The following is a 16,964-nucleotide window of genomic DNA, read 5'->3' on the forward strand; positions in this document are numbered from 1 at the left end:
AATCTAGTCTTTCCCTCCCTGGCTGGCTCTTTGTAAATTGGGTTTGGGGAGACCCAGCACTGTTGGTTTCAAGGTCTAATAGCACACTCCTGTTGCAGTTTTCCTGTTAATTGAGTATGTACCCTATGTAGCTGATTGCTAGACTCAGGGGCTTACAGTTTCTGTAGGCCTCAGGCCTGCAAGACTATTGTCAGCTCTCCTGGGATTACAGCTGGGTGGGGCTGGCCCTAGGCATGGAAGCACCCAATTGTTTCCGTCTTTGGAAAGTAGAGTCAATTCTCTTTGTGGCTGATTGTTAAGCATAGGTCTTCTGCTGCTGATAAGCCCCACCCCCCACAGGTCCACACACACCATCAACACAGCCCTAGTACATGCACACTTCCTGAACCCCTGGAGCATACCCAGTTGCCCAAGTGCAGAGGCCCCCACCTCTCTGCCAATGCCCCCACAGTTCACCCAGTCCTCACACAGGCCCTACTGCACGGAGGTGGAGACACTTGCCTGTCTGTAGGGGATCAAGGCAACCAGTCAATGCAGGCTGACAAGTAGCCTGAGGGCTTGCTGTTGTGTGGGGCTAGTCTCTAGGGTGGGCTTCCTGCCCTGGCTGAACTGGATTAAATCTGCACTCTAGTGGATGTGGCAGACCCATGGGCTAACAGGCCAGGGGAAGAACTTTAATTGCATCTGCCAGCATGTGTGTCAGCACACCTGTATTAGGTCACAACAATGGCTGCCACCAAAGTCTGTCTCTGGAGAGGTCTCACTTCTCACCAAGATGTACCCAGAGCCTACCAGGTGAGTCTCTTTTCACCAAAGGACGGTGCAGTTGTCTTTTTGGTGATTTTAGATTGCTCTCTGAGAAGGACAAATTTGTGCATGGGCCCTTTAAGAGCCAGGTTTTCTCGACTTTTGTCCCATAAATTTTCTCAGGGTATTCCCCGTTGCAGTTTATAGTCAGGGAAGCCAGGTAGTAGGACACTCGTCTCAGTTGTGCTGAGTCTGAAGGATGCTTATAGTGGTAATGCGCCCCTGCTAAGATCCCCACTTCTCCAGGGAGGGCTGTGTACTGTAGGGTGGCTCCCGCCCAGCAGACTGTGAAGCTCCACTGCTCACAAAGGTGGCTTTTTTCTCTCCAGAAGGAACTTCTGCCTCTTCCACCTCAGTCAGGACTATCCCTTGTTGTGGGGGTTCTTTTTATGGAGTTTTCCATTTTCTCTCCAGGGTAATTTTTCCAAAAATAGTTGTTACCTGGTTGTGTTTGTGGAAGCAGGTGAGTTCAGAGTCTGCCTATACCACCATCTTGACAAGATCTCAGTTTGCTTTGATTCAGTCTTTACTGCCTAAATATGCCGGGTGGTTATTTGATGGCTTCTATCCTAATAGTCATATCTATATGCATAATTCTTCAGAGTTCATAAAGCAGTTTTGTGTTCATGATCTCATTTTGTCCTCATTAAAACCCCTATTTTTCCAGCAACAAGGAAAGGGAGACTCAGGATACAGCTGTTACATGGGGAAGCAGACTTGGGGACTGGCTCTGGCCTCTGGCTTGCCCCAGTCTTGTTAGGCCCAGCACCCATCAGGGACTAATCAAAGTGCTGTCTTCAGGACAGTTTGTCAATGACCCTCATCAGCAGCAAAATTCTTGTGTTTTATATAACACACACCTGCACACCTAAAAGTAAAAGGTTAATGAGAGCACAGCCCCGGCAGTGGGCAGAGGAGCAAGTACTGCTGTCTCACGGCTCATTGCCTATCAGGATTCAGATCACAGGAAAGATGCTCGGAAACTTCCATGGGCTCTGTCTCCTTTGTCCCAGATTCTCCCAGACTCTATGAAGTTGAAAAGTCAAGATGAAGTCAGTGCTATTTTATTAACCTGAAAGGTGTGGTGGTTCATGGAATTTTCATGCTTCTGCAACAGGCTATGAAAGGGTCTTGTCCCGAAACCTTAACAAGACCCTGTGATTGATTCCCACACTCTCCAGGATCGTTGGGAGCTGAAGCACTGCAGACTCAGCTGGCTCAAACTCTTCATTTTGGAACAGACCACTGAAGCCCAGGAGGGGAATCACATCACAAATATGATATCAGTAAGTCAGTTGGCAGGGAATTGGGGCTGGAATTCAGCTTTTTCACTTTCGAGGCAGTGCTCTAACTTGTCTCATTGCCATTTCTGTATTTTACCATGAATCCCTTTGTATTGTACGTGCTGCGCTCCACCGACAGAGGGCGCCATTAACCTGCCGGTGGTTTGAAGAACTGCGGCATCTAGTTCACAGGCATTTTTAGGAGTGTACTAATATTTGATGAACTATAATACGGCGATATTGCATTCATAGCTTGTAAGAATAGTCTCTGAGTATTTGAACCGCTGGTCTTTATAAAAGGATAGAAAACATCACGAGGTACTCTGACATGGAGATAGATCCATCTGTGGCAAGTGGAATCTCATTGGAAAACTAGGTTTAGATAAATTGCAGCATTTGCCGCTCACCTCAGAAGTCACTGATATTTCTGTCCCTGTGTTACCCAGGCAGAGAAACACACTGCCCTTTGTCCTGAGATAAAACAGGTGGAAAAAATTGGACTTATTCCCTCTTCTAGAACAATTCGTCATTCCAACATTATCACATTAAAAGAAAAACCCCGTGCTTCTCACAATGCGGAAAACAGATCTGGGGGACCATCTGCTCTGCACAATCCAGCTGTTTGACTTAATGACAACAGACCACCTTGCAGGACTGTTGTGGATTCTAAACGTATGAAAGCCATCCAATAGGGCAGCTGATGCATGATAAACAGAAGAGAGGATCTGTCTGAAGGTGAGGGGCCTTGGCAGTTAAGTTGGGCTCGAGGCAGCAGGTCCTCTGGGATGTCTGACAGATGCTGGGAACGTGGGCTCGGATCAGAATGCAAGCAGAGGCCTGCGCCTTGAAAGCGGACAAGCTGTGAGGCAGGAGGACCACTGTCAAAGGAGGGGTGGGACTGCAACATGAACAATGTGTGTATATGTGTGCTGGTGCGTGCTGGCGCCAAGTGCACACATGTGAGTGTGCGCGTCCGTGTGTGAATCGGTCTGGGATGAGAAGAGCTATTTTTTTAATGGCTCATCTTCTGTTTGCAGTGGGTCTTAGGACTAGAGCACTGAGCCTGCAGGTGGCGCTATCAGTCAAACCACGGTTTTGCGTTCCCAATGAGATATTAGGAATTCCCTAAAGAGACATCTACCCCGCCCCCGAAGTGGGTTCTCATTAAAATTACCTTCCCTCCTTTCTTTCCCCCAGATCTCTTCCCATCCTTTTCCTTCTTCTCTTCCCCTTCTCTTTCCTCCCCTCCTCTTCCCTTCACATCTCCACAAGTTAGAAAGGGTGTGAGTAAGATGACAATCCTGACAGGTACCCATGTGGAAGCAGCAACGACAGAATGAACTAGACTTGGTAGGTATATACGCATAAAAATACGGGCAATGAAGTAAGGCCAAGTTGGTGGTGAGCTGAGTTTAATCGCAAATTCGGTTAAGTGTAGAGCCTGCTGCTGTTTTTGTTCTCTTTTCAGGGGGAAGGGTGGTAGAAGGGAGTTACTATGTTTGGTTTATGTGTGCAGGAAATGTGCATATGGCCCTTGGGAGAGGAAAAAGGACATAAATTTCGATATTTTCCACATGGAAGTTGTAAATGAAGCCACTAATGTGGATAAAATCCCTAAGGTGTAAAAGGAGAAGCTGAGAGGGGCTTGGATTGAAAATTGAGATGAGTTCCTCTCTAGGGCCAGGAAGGGGCAGAGGAGCCTGAGGAGAAGATGGCAAAGGGGCTGGCAAAGGGGTGGTGAGAGGTGTGGGTGGGAACTATGACACAGTAGAGAAGAGGGCAGAAAGAAGATGTGAGGAAAGCATGGCCAGAGATTGGCAGGGCTTCCCCTCTTGGGACTTCAGGTGCTAAGAGTTGATTAGTTGCCATCATTGGCAGGTACAGGGATTCGCAGTTGAATCCACTTTACTGGGTAGGCTGAACAATGAGGCAAAAGGCAGCCTCTTCTCTGCTAAAATTACCAACAGAAGTCACCACATGAGGACATTGTCAACAAGTGAAACGTAATGTAACACTGAACTAATACAACTAAAGAAACAAGATGGAAAGGATGGGGGAGAAACCAGTGTTCATTGAGAGCCAACTTATTTCATTCTCACACTTACCCTCCGAGGAAGGTATTATCATGTCCATTTTATAGAGGAGTAGACTGAGGTTCAGCAAAGCTATTTATCCAAGATCACAGAGCTCGTAAATGGTAGAACCACTTTTAGCCAAGTTGAGTGACTCTAAAATCTAAGTTTCTTCTATGATGTCAAACAGCCTTCTAGATGCTACCTGCCTACTGGTCTGGCCTATCATTTTTCCATTGAGCCAGTTCCTCTGTGGTCATGCCCAGCTACTCACTTAATAAAATTATTCAATAGACAATTTTCAGTCCTTATCTCCTGTGATGTTCCTCTGGTATTTGACCCAGACTATGTCCTCCTTGAAATTCTCCTCTCCCTTGATTTCTGCAAATCCACTTGACCATTTCTTTTGACACCAACTCAGCACAAGGTTGACATAAGGAAAGCCATATTGTAGAAAAGAAATCATATTGTAACTTTGAATGACCTCTGATTAGCCCAGTTAGATATGCACCCTCTAGGAGATACACATGCTCTGCAGATACATGGCCTCTCCCAGCTGTGATAAGTTGATAACTTTCTTCTTTTGAGTTCCTTAGGAATGTGATGACCCTTGGGCAGAGAGTCTATGCTGATAGCCATCATCAATGACAACTGAAAGATTTGAGTATAAGGCATTGCCCCAGGTCTCTGATGCCTATCCAGTAAAAAAAAAAAGATTATCAGGAACTAAGACCAGATGTCTGTCCCACCCAAAGATCAAATGCCTCCACCACACCAGGAGACCATCCCCCTATATAACTAGCCCATAGTCTTTGTTTTGTAAGATGGTTCTTTCCAACGTTAATCAGCCATCTTTCCCTTTGCTAGCAAGTTTTAATAAAACCCTTTCTCTCCTACCACCTTGCCTCTTGACTATTAGCATGTCTTGCAGTGGGCAGACGACACCCCTTGATTGGTAACATTCTCATTCTACTTCATTAAGTTCTCCTTCACAGTCCACTCCCTTAATTGCTAGTGATATCCAGAATTATGTTCTTGGAGATCTTCTCTTTTAACTTTACGTCAGGAAACACAAACTAAAATGACTTTAGGCACCAAAGAGGGAACATGAATGTGAACAGCCAGTTAATGTAAGATAACAGTGACACGACCAGCTGCTACTAGGTTCAGAAAGATGATATAGAGACTTGCAGTCTAAGTGAGATGTAGAGAGGAGGGTGGACAGTGTGTGAGAAATTAACCAAGCAGTGTCTAAAAGGAGCTTAGGCAGAAAGAGACTGGGAGAATGTAGGGCCAGAAGAAAATTAGCCTTGAGGAAATTGGTGGGAAGTTTGGGAATAAAGGAGCTCAAAAATGTATGACTAGTTAGGCCAATTATATATCAGAGGCCGGGAGATCACTTTTTTCATCATGCCCTTAAACAAAAGCTCTGAGATTTATTTATAATAAGTAAATAAATAAGCAAGCAGGCTACATTCACAACAGCCATCTCCAGAACACCCCTGATATTTTTGAGGTCAACGTTAGAATTGGCAGCAAAGCAGGAGATGTGAACCAAGGTTGGGACTGTGTCACAGTGGAGATGGGTCACTAGGACAGGGACCACTGAAAGGGCACCAAAGGGTATTATTGGCAAAGAAGTGGCTTCCACTAAAAAACAAGGAGTTCTATCCATTTTCTTACTTGAAAAAAGTTTAGTTTTAAGAAGTGTTCATTGTCTTTACTAGGTATTCTGCTGGTATCAGGTGGTTGGATTAAAGTCTGATGACAGGCAGCTGGACTTTTGAAGCCACTGTTGCATCTTTAAAAAAATTTTTATACGGATGGGGGAAATTGAAATGTCAAAACTTCACACTGTTATATTTCCACAGTCATGCTGTTAAGTGAGGGGTCTTTTTTGGATACACACTTCAAGAATCCTGAGATGTCAGGGTGGCCACCAGAAGAACATTTTCTGTGGGAGTTCCTGAGCTCTTTGAGAAATGGCCCAGAGAGTTTGAGGACCAACGGTCATGATTCTTAGGCACTGGAGATCAGATTCATGGATACAGGTGGAGCCATGAAAGTTGCTTTACCTTGGGGTATGCGAGAGAATCTCTAGGAATACATGCAATTTCATGGATCCCATCCAGGAATACCAGCTCATGAAAAGAATACTTAGGGACTGTGGCGGTAACACTTACATGCCATCAGGGCAACCCCAGTAAGACTTAAATTCTTGCACAGAAAGGACAGAAAACTATAAGAGCAAAGCTACCTTTCAAATGCTTGAGGCCACGTGAAGATTTGAAGCTGGAGTTGGAAACCTCCCTGGTAACCACAGTGGCACAATGGAGAAACATGCTAGAGGGAATCCTGAAACTGTGATAACTTCTCTGTGTCTCCTTCTGCTCCTTCCTGCCAGGTTCTCAGAGCAGCCTGGTTCTTCACTATTATTATAATTATCCAGGTAAGAAGCCACAGGACCTCTCTTTCCAGCCACTGCGTCCCTGTCATTTCTCCAGCACCTGCCCCTGCTCTTCATTGCTATTCCTGAGGCAAATACAATCCCAAAGGTTATATTCTACCCCACTACCTCCTCTGGCCAACTCTTAAGAGAGGGGTGTTTCAGTTTTAATTTCAGGCAATAACAGCCCCAGGACCCTGAAATCATTAGATGTGTTTTGACACATGCTTACATAGTGAGTCCCTGCAGACAGACTTCAGACTTCCTAGTGGGGCTCCAAGGCCCTTATACTTTGTCTTGGATTTATGATGAGGTTTCCATGGCTCCTTTCATGCCCCTTCTCTCTCCACACCCTTGCAGCAAGCATCATTCACTAACCAAGATGTTCCTTTCCACAGTGCCTCAGACCCACTGTGGCCAGCTGTCCTCAGCTGATGGGAGATGGAGCCCCAATTGAGCTCTACTCAATTTTTTTTTTTTATCTGCTGAGCCCTGGATCTTTCTAACCTTGCCTTTTACTGCAGCTTGTGGCCTCACTTTGCTCTTAATTCCTAATTTGGGGCTTCCCCTTCCTAACCCCATGTCTCTTCTCAGGTAGTGATTTCTACCTAGAATGTTCTCCCCACCACCCAACAATTCCTCAAGTTAAGACTATCTATTCAGACCTCAGGGTGCAGTGATTCTGGATGAGCAACACAAAACCTTGCTTCCCTTACTTCCAATAGAAAACCAGGGAGGATTGCTGAAGGACAAAAAGGGACAATGGCTTTGTAGGGTGACAACAAAGGAGGACCATACCCTGATCTCCAGGGAAACTTTCACTAACGTCACTGTCATGACAACGGATTGAGAGTGCAGTCCTGCATTGTGCACACTTGACTTGTTAATCAGCACAGGAGGTAGGAGGCAGAGGATGGAAACTTACATTGCCCTCTGCCTGCAGCTCTGGGTGGTGTGGCTGCACTCACCGAGTTACAGCAGCTACCGCCTAAGACCCATGAGGACGCTCTGCCCAACCAGAAAGTATTCCCTCAACACACGTGTGAACAGTGTGGGCTGCAGACATTCTTCACACTCTGTTTGGCCTAGCGAGAATTTTCCCTGCACATGCCAGTTACCTCCTGTAAGAAAACATACAAAGTCTGGATGTTTCCAGTAGTTGTGCATCACTCTGAACACCCTGACTGCATGCCTCCCAAAAGGCAAGATGTAGCACCACCAGTTCTCCCCACAAACAGGTTCAGCTCCACACCACAAGACATGGATACTTATGGAGGATTTTGAATGTATTCGGTGTAGAGGGTTTATGTTACAAATCCTTCATTACAAAATCCTCTAACTTTTGTTTTCTTTTTCCCTAAATTCTTTCCTGGAGTCAGCAGCCTCATCTTTCCACCTAAAAGTCAGTGTGTCTGGACCTCTCTGGCTAGGCTGGCTTCAACCATGTCTTCTAGATGCACCCCCCTCCCCATCTCTTTTCTTATATAGAACAATCTTCCATTTATGTCTTCTCATTCGTCCTTTTGCTGAGCTAACAAGAATTCTCCTTGGAATTTACTCTCTGTACCAAAGGCTATTGGTAACATCCAATGTCTGTTTTCCCTCTTTTCTGCAAGAGATGAACTTAGCATTTTTAGCTGGGCACATGGCCACTCAGAATAGACTTCATTTCCCAGAACCCCCATTACAGCGAGTGTGGTCATATGAGTACATTGCACCATGGGATCTGAGTGGGCGTGGACACAATTCTGAGAAGTGTTCTTAAGAGCAGGAGGCACACTCCTTTCCTGTCTTTGTCTCCTTTTTGCCTGGAATGCAGCTATTATGGCTGGAATTATAATAGCCATCTTGGATTAAGCGGTGGAAGCTGTGTGCTGAGGATGACAGATGCAACCAAAGATAAAAAACATAGACCTCTGACTATTAAAATTTAGATATAAATTTTTTAAAATTGCTGTTTTGTTTATTGTATTTTTTCTACAAGCATTATTGTTATAATCAGAAAAAAATTCCCCATTTGAAGCCTATTTTAAATTTTACCTTATTAAGACTTCCATAATTTTATCATATCAAAGCAAATAAAAAAATAATTGATAATTCAATTATTAAAATATTCCACTGTTTTGGGGCTGGCCCCTTGGCCTAGTGGTTAAGTTCGCGTGCTCCGCTGCAGGTGGCCCAGTGCTTTGTTAGTTCGAATCCTGGGTGTGGACATGGCACTGCTCATCAGACCACGCTGAGGCAGCGTCCCACATGCCACAACTAGAAGAACCCACAACGAAGAATACACAACTATGTACCGGGGGGCTTTGGAGAGAAAAAGGAAAAAATAAAATCTTAAAAAAAAAAAATTCCACTGTTTTGGTACAAAAGGATATTGGAATACTGGTAGCAGTGGTTGGATTTGGATGCCTAATTTTTTCTCTCTAGATATTCAGATCTTTAACTGAGCTTCAGATTTTAACTGGCCCTGCTCTCCTATAAAAATGTCTGAACTCTGAGACTGCCATTGACAGCAACAGATGAGGAGCAAAGGAGACAAAGATTAGGGGGCATGGAAAGGGTGATGCTAGTAGAGGGAAAAGAAATAGTCAATTCTTTTCCATTCTTCTGCTTTTTGGGAATGTGAGAAAATATTTTCATCTAGGGAGAAAGTGGTTTCTGAGCCTTGTACTCATTCCTGATCAAACTCAGACCAAAAAAAAAAAAAAGGGGCACATAAAGCTCCTCCTTCTCATCCAGGCCCAGGCCCGTGGGTGCAGCTCAGAGCCTGGGCCAAGGGCTCCTTGTCTGCAGGGGTGGGAGTGGAGTCGGGAGACAGACCATAGGCCAGCCGCCAACTTCCAAGGCCTAAATCATTTGAAATCATCTGGAGGGAACAATGGCCATGATTCTCATATGTGCAGGCCATCCTTCTGTTTTTACAATCTGCAGGATCCTTTTGCTTAGTGGGACATGAAGAGGTCCTTTTGCCTGATCTTCCTCTCTTAACCTTAAACTTGGGTCATGGACTGAGAGGAAGCAGCTCTGCAATCACACTTAATGGTAAAAACAGAATAAAGAGGCTCTTATTATTCTCATTTTTCCTTTTGTAGCATTCTGAAATTTAGAGATGCAAAGCCTCAGCAGACCCAAAATCTCATGAAGCCTCCATTATAAAAAATATGCAGGGTTCTGGTTCTCTGGTTCTTCTTAGACAAAAAGAACCACCTTTTTATGCAAGGAGGTTCTATTCATACAACCATCTCTCTTCCCATTCTCTCAAGTTAAATGATAAATACTATGCAATGTACAAACTGTTGTGCTAGCAGTTGGGTAAAGAGCTTGTTGCCTGCAGAAGCTCACAACCTAGGGAGAGACAGTCACATAAGGGACCTAAAGGTAAGAGCCTCACATGCAGAACTCAGTGGGAGTATGGCTGAGGGAGAGGTAGTATGGCTGGGGAGGAGTGGTTTGGATCTGTGAAAACTTTACAGAGGAGGTAGAGTAGAGTGTGGGCCAAACCCTGCAGGATGGATGGGGATAAATGTCATTCAGGCAGAGCAAATAGCTCTGGAGACAATAAGCCAAGTGTGGACTGGAGTATGAGGTGGTGAAGGGTGGTGGTGGTAGACATTGTCACACAATCTAGAAACCAGAAAGGGGCTACTTTCTGTCTTATGACTTTGAACACCACAGACAATATTTTGTATGCAAAGGACAGTTCTGTATAGTTTTAGAAGACAGGAGTGATAGGTGAGCCTCTGTATCAGGAGAAAGAGTAAAACACAAGGCCATTTAGGGGTGAAAGTACTCACCTCATGTCAGTGACGTGAACAAGAGAACACAAGCAAGAGACATGTTGAAGGAAGGAAAAGTCTGGATGTGAGATGAGAGGGGGAGCAGGGTGGCATGTGTTGACCCATGAAGGGGGCCTGGGGTGAGGTAGTCCTATGGGAGGAACCAGCTTTCTGCTTAATTGTGTGCAGTGCCTTCTGGGAGTGAGTCATTGACTTGACAGTCTTGGGGTAATTCCCTAAGGAAAGAATTTATAATCCCATCACAGGGTGGACACTATCAAAATCAGAACAAGCCTTCCTGCAAGAGCTGGCTCAGAGTAATTTCCCAGATTCACAAGAGAGATCTCCAAGGTGGAGGACCCAGACAATGAAAGGAAAGAGGTTCATATAAGTCACATTACTATGAAATTTCAGAGCACATAGGACAAGAGACACTACTAATGGCTTCTAGAGAAAAATAAACAAAAAACAACTATAATAGCAAAAATCTCACCACCTAGAGGCAGTATTCAAAATATCTAACACTTGGTATGGCCTGGGCACTGACCCATCAGAATGGATGCTATCAGAAATGTCTATGAAAATAATCCATAACCAATCTATAAATGAAAATTTGGGTGAGTTTATTCTGAGCTAAAATGTGAGGACCATGGCCTGGGGCCCTTATTCCCAAAGGAAGAAAGGGCACCAAAGAAGTGGGGTGTACAGAGTGGTTATATACCCCCTAAAGAAGATGTTTCACATATGATTGAAATGCCCCTTTTACAACAGTCATGAGACTGCTCTGTCGGCACAGTGATTGATGGGCACAGCAGGTAGGTCTGCTGTCTCGGTGGACACAGCAAGGTGGCAGGTCTGCTGTCTCCAGCTGGGTGGTCCACAGGTGAGCTGGGTGGTCAAAGGTGAGCACAGCAATCAGTTCCTAGCCTAAGGAAAGGTGCTTATCCTTAAGGAAATGCCAATGTTGGGGGAAGTTGCACCTTTATCTTAAGGGCATTTGTTCTTGCCATAGTAAATGTTTAAAGCAGATATACAATGCATGCTCAATGGCCATGTCAGGCCCTTTTGGGAAAACAAAGTCAGGCCAAATTAGGTTTACACCAAATGGCTTCCTCGTATACTCCAATATATCCTATTGTTTGCCATTTCTATTTGTCAGAAGTAGCATTAAAGCCAGCATTAGACCTTCAGCTGTTTGGATTGTGGAAAGGTCTAGGAGATCCAAGGAGAGGCCTCAGTGGCCAGGACTTTGGAGATTTTGGTGGGGGCTAAGGGGATCATATGACACTGGCCATGTACCAACTGATAGAAAAGAACTTCTGTATTTTAACAATGAATGTGGCTATTTTTAATGTGAACCAGGTGACTCTCTCCCCTGCCTGCTCCCAATTCCCCTCCACTAAACCAGAGAACTGAATCAAAATGTTATTCCCAACACTGGCTCAATGCCTTTAGGTATCTGAGAAACAAAAATTCAAACTAGAATTGTTTACTTAGCCACATTATCTATCAAATATAAGTTATTTTCAGACTTGCAAGGCCTCAGGAAGAGAACCTCCAATGCAATAACGGGTTCAGGTTTGGTAGGGCCTAAAGTCTGCACAATTTGGGGGGCTAGCTGTAAGAAAAACATTGGAAATTACTACCACATAATTAGATACAAAAGTGAATATTTATTTAGAATCATAAAATAAATCACAACTAAATGCAAATATTGGCTTTAAATATTAAAACATAAAATCCAGAAAATTTTGATTCACTGACTGATTTCTATCATACTTTTAGCCCACATTTTTCCTATACTTTTTGGTTACTTCTTCATATGACAGTAGTTTGACAAATAGAATGGCAAACAATAGGATATATTGGAGTATATGAGGAAGCCATTTGGTGTAAACCTAATTTGGCCTGACTTTGTTTTTTTCCAAAAGGGCCTGACATGGCCATTGAGCATGCATTGTATATCTGCTTTAAACATTTACTATGGCAAGAAAAAATGCCCTTAAGATAAAGGTGCAACTTCCCCCAACATTGGCATTTCCTTAAGGATAAGCACCTTTCCTTAGGCTAGGAACTGATTGCTGTGCTCACCTTTGACCACCCAGCTCACCTGTGGACCACCCAGCTGGAGACAGCAAACCTGCCACCTTGCTGTGTCCACCGAGACAGCAGACCTACCTGCTGTGCCCATCAATCACTGTGCCGACAGAGCAGTCTCATGACTGTTGTAAAAGGGGCATTTCAATCATATGTGAAACATCTTCTTTAGGGGGTATATAACCACTCTGTACACCCCACTTCTTTGGTGCCCTTTCTTCCTTTGGGAAGAAAGGCCCTGGGCCATGGTCCTCACATTTTAGCTCAGAATAAACTCACCCAAATTTTCATTTATAGATTGGTTATGGGTTATTTTCATCAACATTTCTTGGCTTAGTAGTGGCAGGATTTCAGAGAAACCCACCAGAGACCACCTGGAATCTACACTGAACCGGCATTTAGTACCAATAGGGGCCCATTGAGCGCCGCCCCCCCCCCCCCCGATCACTGCATTCTTCAGGTGACCCTGGCAAGTTCTCCTGAAACCCAGACCTCCTTATTTTAAGTTGAAGGTCCAAGAGTTTATATAAGCTGGTTAAGGTCTTAAGACTAGGTGTCTTAAGGGGTACTGGTACATACCCTAGGTAAGAGGAACCTAGGAGGAATTTCCTAGGCCAGAGGAACCTAGAGGAACGTTAGAATGAATGGGGAAGGCTGACGTTTTTTAATTTGGCTTTAAAATTGGAAAGAATTGTGTTTATAAAGTCTGAACAAACTGCTTTATAGAGAAATGAGAGACTGAATGTGTTCAGCTCTGAAGAAAGGGGGCACTAGCTCCTCCTGGCTTTTACCAAAAGGCATCCTTAGGTGACTAAGGACCTCAGCGGGAGTGTCAGAGGATCAATCCTTGTGACGTGTAGCGGTCCCATAGGGAACTCCACTCTCATTCATGGAAATTAATTACAGGCTCGGCCAGGGATGTGCACATAAGGGCTGGTCACCTGACGCTCCGAGCCCCCACAGCGGTATTAGACTGCCAGAGGGAGAAACTGAGGCACATAAGAGAGTGTTTATGACCTTTCTATAGGGAGTAATGTTCACAAGCAGCACACTTTCTGACCCATTACACTGTCCTTAGAAGTTGTTCGGACTTTATAACAAAACAAAATTAAAAGAGAAGTGGGAAATCAAGCTTCTAAAACAGCCCAATCAGTTCCCAAATGGGCATCCTCTCCTCTGGACTCCAGTTGGCTTCATGCTGTGACTGCAATGGCTTAACAAAGGGGGATCCCAACCCAGATTGCTAAAGCCAAAAGAAAGAAAGAGAGAAAGAGGAAAAAAACTGGGAAAGCAAGGTTTTCCACCTCTGTCTGTTATGAGAACACCTAACTCAGAAATCTCAGGAAAATCTTTGTTGTATCTGTCTGTTTTGTTTGTGTCTATGTATGTTACAAATGTGTGGTATTTTACCTCCGGACGGTACAATTTCTAAAGAGCTGTATTCCATTGACTTAAAGTAAGAGCTTACAAAAAGTTTTTCTAAATAGAGCTAACCCAAATGTCTTTCAAGTTAACATGATATAGATTAATCTTTGGTTAATGAAACTTTAAGTTTGTTGGTTTGATTGAAAAGACATGTCCTCAAGAGTTGCTGGTATTTGAATACAATCCAAACATGCAGCCTGGGTTTACTAGTCAAATAAGCTCACGCTGTGTATTAGAAATTTCTCATCAAAATAATAGCTTTAAATGATAACTAATTTTGCCTAATGTCTCATGAAGTTTTTGTGGATAATCTAAACATCATTACTGGGAACAAATGATTTAGATATAAATGAAATAAGAGTTTATAGACAAACCTTCAGCAATAATTGTAGTTTATGGCATGTGTATTTAAAATAACTTCCAAAATCATTTTAGTAACTTGAAACTTTGAAGTTGTGCTACGTTAATTTATATAAATGATAAAATTCATTAAGTATGTAGATCATTTCCAAATAAGGTATTAGACATTAATTATTAAATCTAAGTTTATCTACTTTTGGCTTCTTATTTCAGAGAGGCTAAAAGTGTTTGGGTCTTTTACTGTAAAGTGTGGCACATTTCTAGAAATTATGAAAAGTGTTTAGAATGCTGATATAAAAGACAATTCATAATTGCTTACCTTTTTAGTGTCTACTAGAGTCTGTTAAAGGTTAAGGAGTTCTAATATATGTGATTAGAGCTACTAGAAGTTAATAAGAAAAATGTGTTTGTATTCAAGAAAAGTAAGACGTAAGTTTTCAGTAAAGAAGTTATAAAAAGAATAGAAAAATTTTGTTTCATTGGTTAAGAAAGACAAATTTGTCCTAAAGTACTGGGAAGAAAAAAGAAAAGAAAGACTTTGGACAACTTCTGAATGCAAAAGAAAGTTATAGAAAGTTTGTGAAAGAAATTCTGAAAAGAATTTTGTACATGGTCAAGTTGGTTAAGATTAAAATGAATCTAATTAAGTAAATGGGTTTTAATATGAAAAAGTAAACTGGTGCAAAAATTAGAATTAGGCTTTCTCTTTAAAAAGCATAATTTTCTTAAACTCTTAGTCTGCTCTTGATAAAGAGGTTATAAAAGGTTTTTTCCTTCTGAGTAAGTTTACCTAAATGACAGAAGATCTATGTTTTGTTATGATGATTTCCTGTGTGCAAAAAGACAAAGGTCTCTCTAGTAAGGTTTTTTTTTTTCTGTTTCTGTTGTCGCTTTGGTTAAATATTATTATGAAGCATTGTTTCAGTGACCGTTGTCTCAGACGCCAAGATCAGCAACCTCTTGATCTTGTTTAAGTAAGTATTTTAAAATCTTTTGATATTTTTGACAAGCTTCTCCCTCAAAAAAATATTCAAGTCCTAAATAAAGGCTTTCCTTTGACCTGGATGAAGGAAGAGAATTTCTCTGAGGATTTTCAGAGGGCCCCTGAAACTTCTCAGAAATTTGTTCTCTCTTCCTATGAAGGAGGGATACTAATTAGGCTTGTTTGGAATGCTAAATTGCATGAGAAGCATTGTCAAGTAAAGGATGATAAACCTTAGGTTATATTGTGTAGGTAAATATTATTCATTATTTTAACCCTGCTACCTTGTTTCCAACATCACAAGGGGAGAAGACCATGACTGCATTCTATTATTTAATTTGATTTACAAATGTGTCTTACTTAAATGATAAGCAAGGATGTTTTCAAGCTGGATATACTGTCCAGCCTCAAATGCCTGCTACTTTCTGTTAACTCTGCTAATCCACTAAAAAAATTTCCTCCTACAGGCTTAAGAAATCTCCACAGAAAAAAAAAAATATATATATATATATATATATACATAAAGGTTGCAACAGAAGGGAAAAACAATACTTTTGGAAACTTTCTCCCAGTGGCTCATATGGCCTCTACTTCGTGTGCTATATGCTCAAAGTATAATCCAGAGAAGCCACTTCATGAGTCATAATGCCACTTTCCCTTCCTAAGGGACGTTTGAGGTACGACAATTGGGCTTTGTCCAAATGCCACCATCTCAAGGATAAATATATCTTGTAATGATCTGTATGTTCTCACATTGTTGTGAGGCTTTTCCTTGCAGAAGAGTGACGGCTTTAGGTAAATGATTATTGAGAAAGATAATTCCTGTTTGAGGAATTCCTTCCGAGTTACACAGTGACTGGGGAACTCAAATCTATTTGTAACGTTTGCCAAATATTGCAGCATTTTCACTGTGCTTACCATCCTCGATCCTCAGGATTAGTAAAAAGAACTAACGGCACAACCAAAACTTAATTGGCAAAGCTTTCAGAAGCATTTACTCTCTCACGGCCAAAAGCTCTTGTGCTAGTCCTCCTTAATCTTAGATCTATAATTTTTGTAACCATTGGCTATCTCCTTTTGAAATAATAATAAAACAGGCCATACAATTAGATGAACAAATATATGAACCAACTTTGCTTAAGGGATATATTAAATTGTTGTCCTGGTCTTATTGAGGTGCTTAAAAAAATGAAAGGAAAGATTGGTAGCTGATTCTTTCACAGAACTCCCAGAATTTAAGGATCTTGGACTATAACCTGCAGGATTTATTTATTAAAAGAGACATCAAATAAAAGACTCTATGCAGCCCTGTTGAAAAGGACCATACCAGGAGAAGAAAAAGATGTCATCTGTTGTAGACAGCTGTCTCAAGACTCCAGACCAGGCCTATATTCCTGACTTTCTATCTCCTCATTTAAACATTTACTATGCTTAAACTGTATACCTATTTTATAATTTGTTTGGAATACTATCATACTTAAAGGGATTAATTTGGAACAGACTGGACTTGAAGCCCAGGCATTTATCGACTGACTCCTAATAGAACTCAATGGTTATGTGGAACAAATCTTTGGCCTTGGCTACTGCCTGGATGGCTAAGACACTGCACCCTGAGTTTCCTTTAAAAGCAGAGAAGGAGTCAGGCTGAATTAAAACCTGTTGCCAGTCTCCCTCTCTTTAAGGCCAGATGGGCTTGTTCAGTGTTCCACTGGT

Source organism: Equus asinus, chromosome 1 (assembly GCF_041296235.1).
Source record: "Equus asinus isolate D_3611 breed Donkey chromosome 1, EquAss-T2T_v2, whole genome shotgun sequence".
NCBI lineage: Eukaryota > Metazoa > Chordata > Mammalia > Perissodactyla > Equidae > Equus > Equus asinus.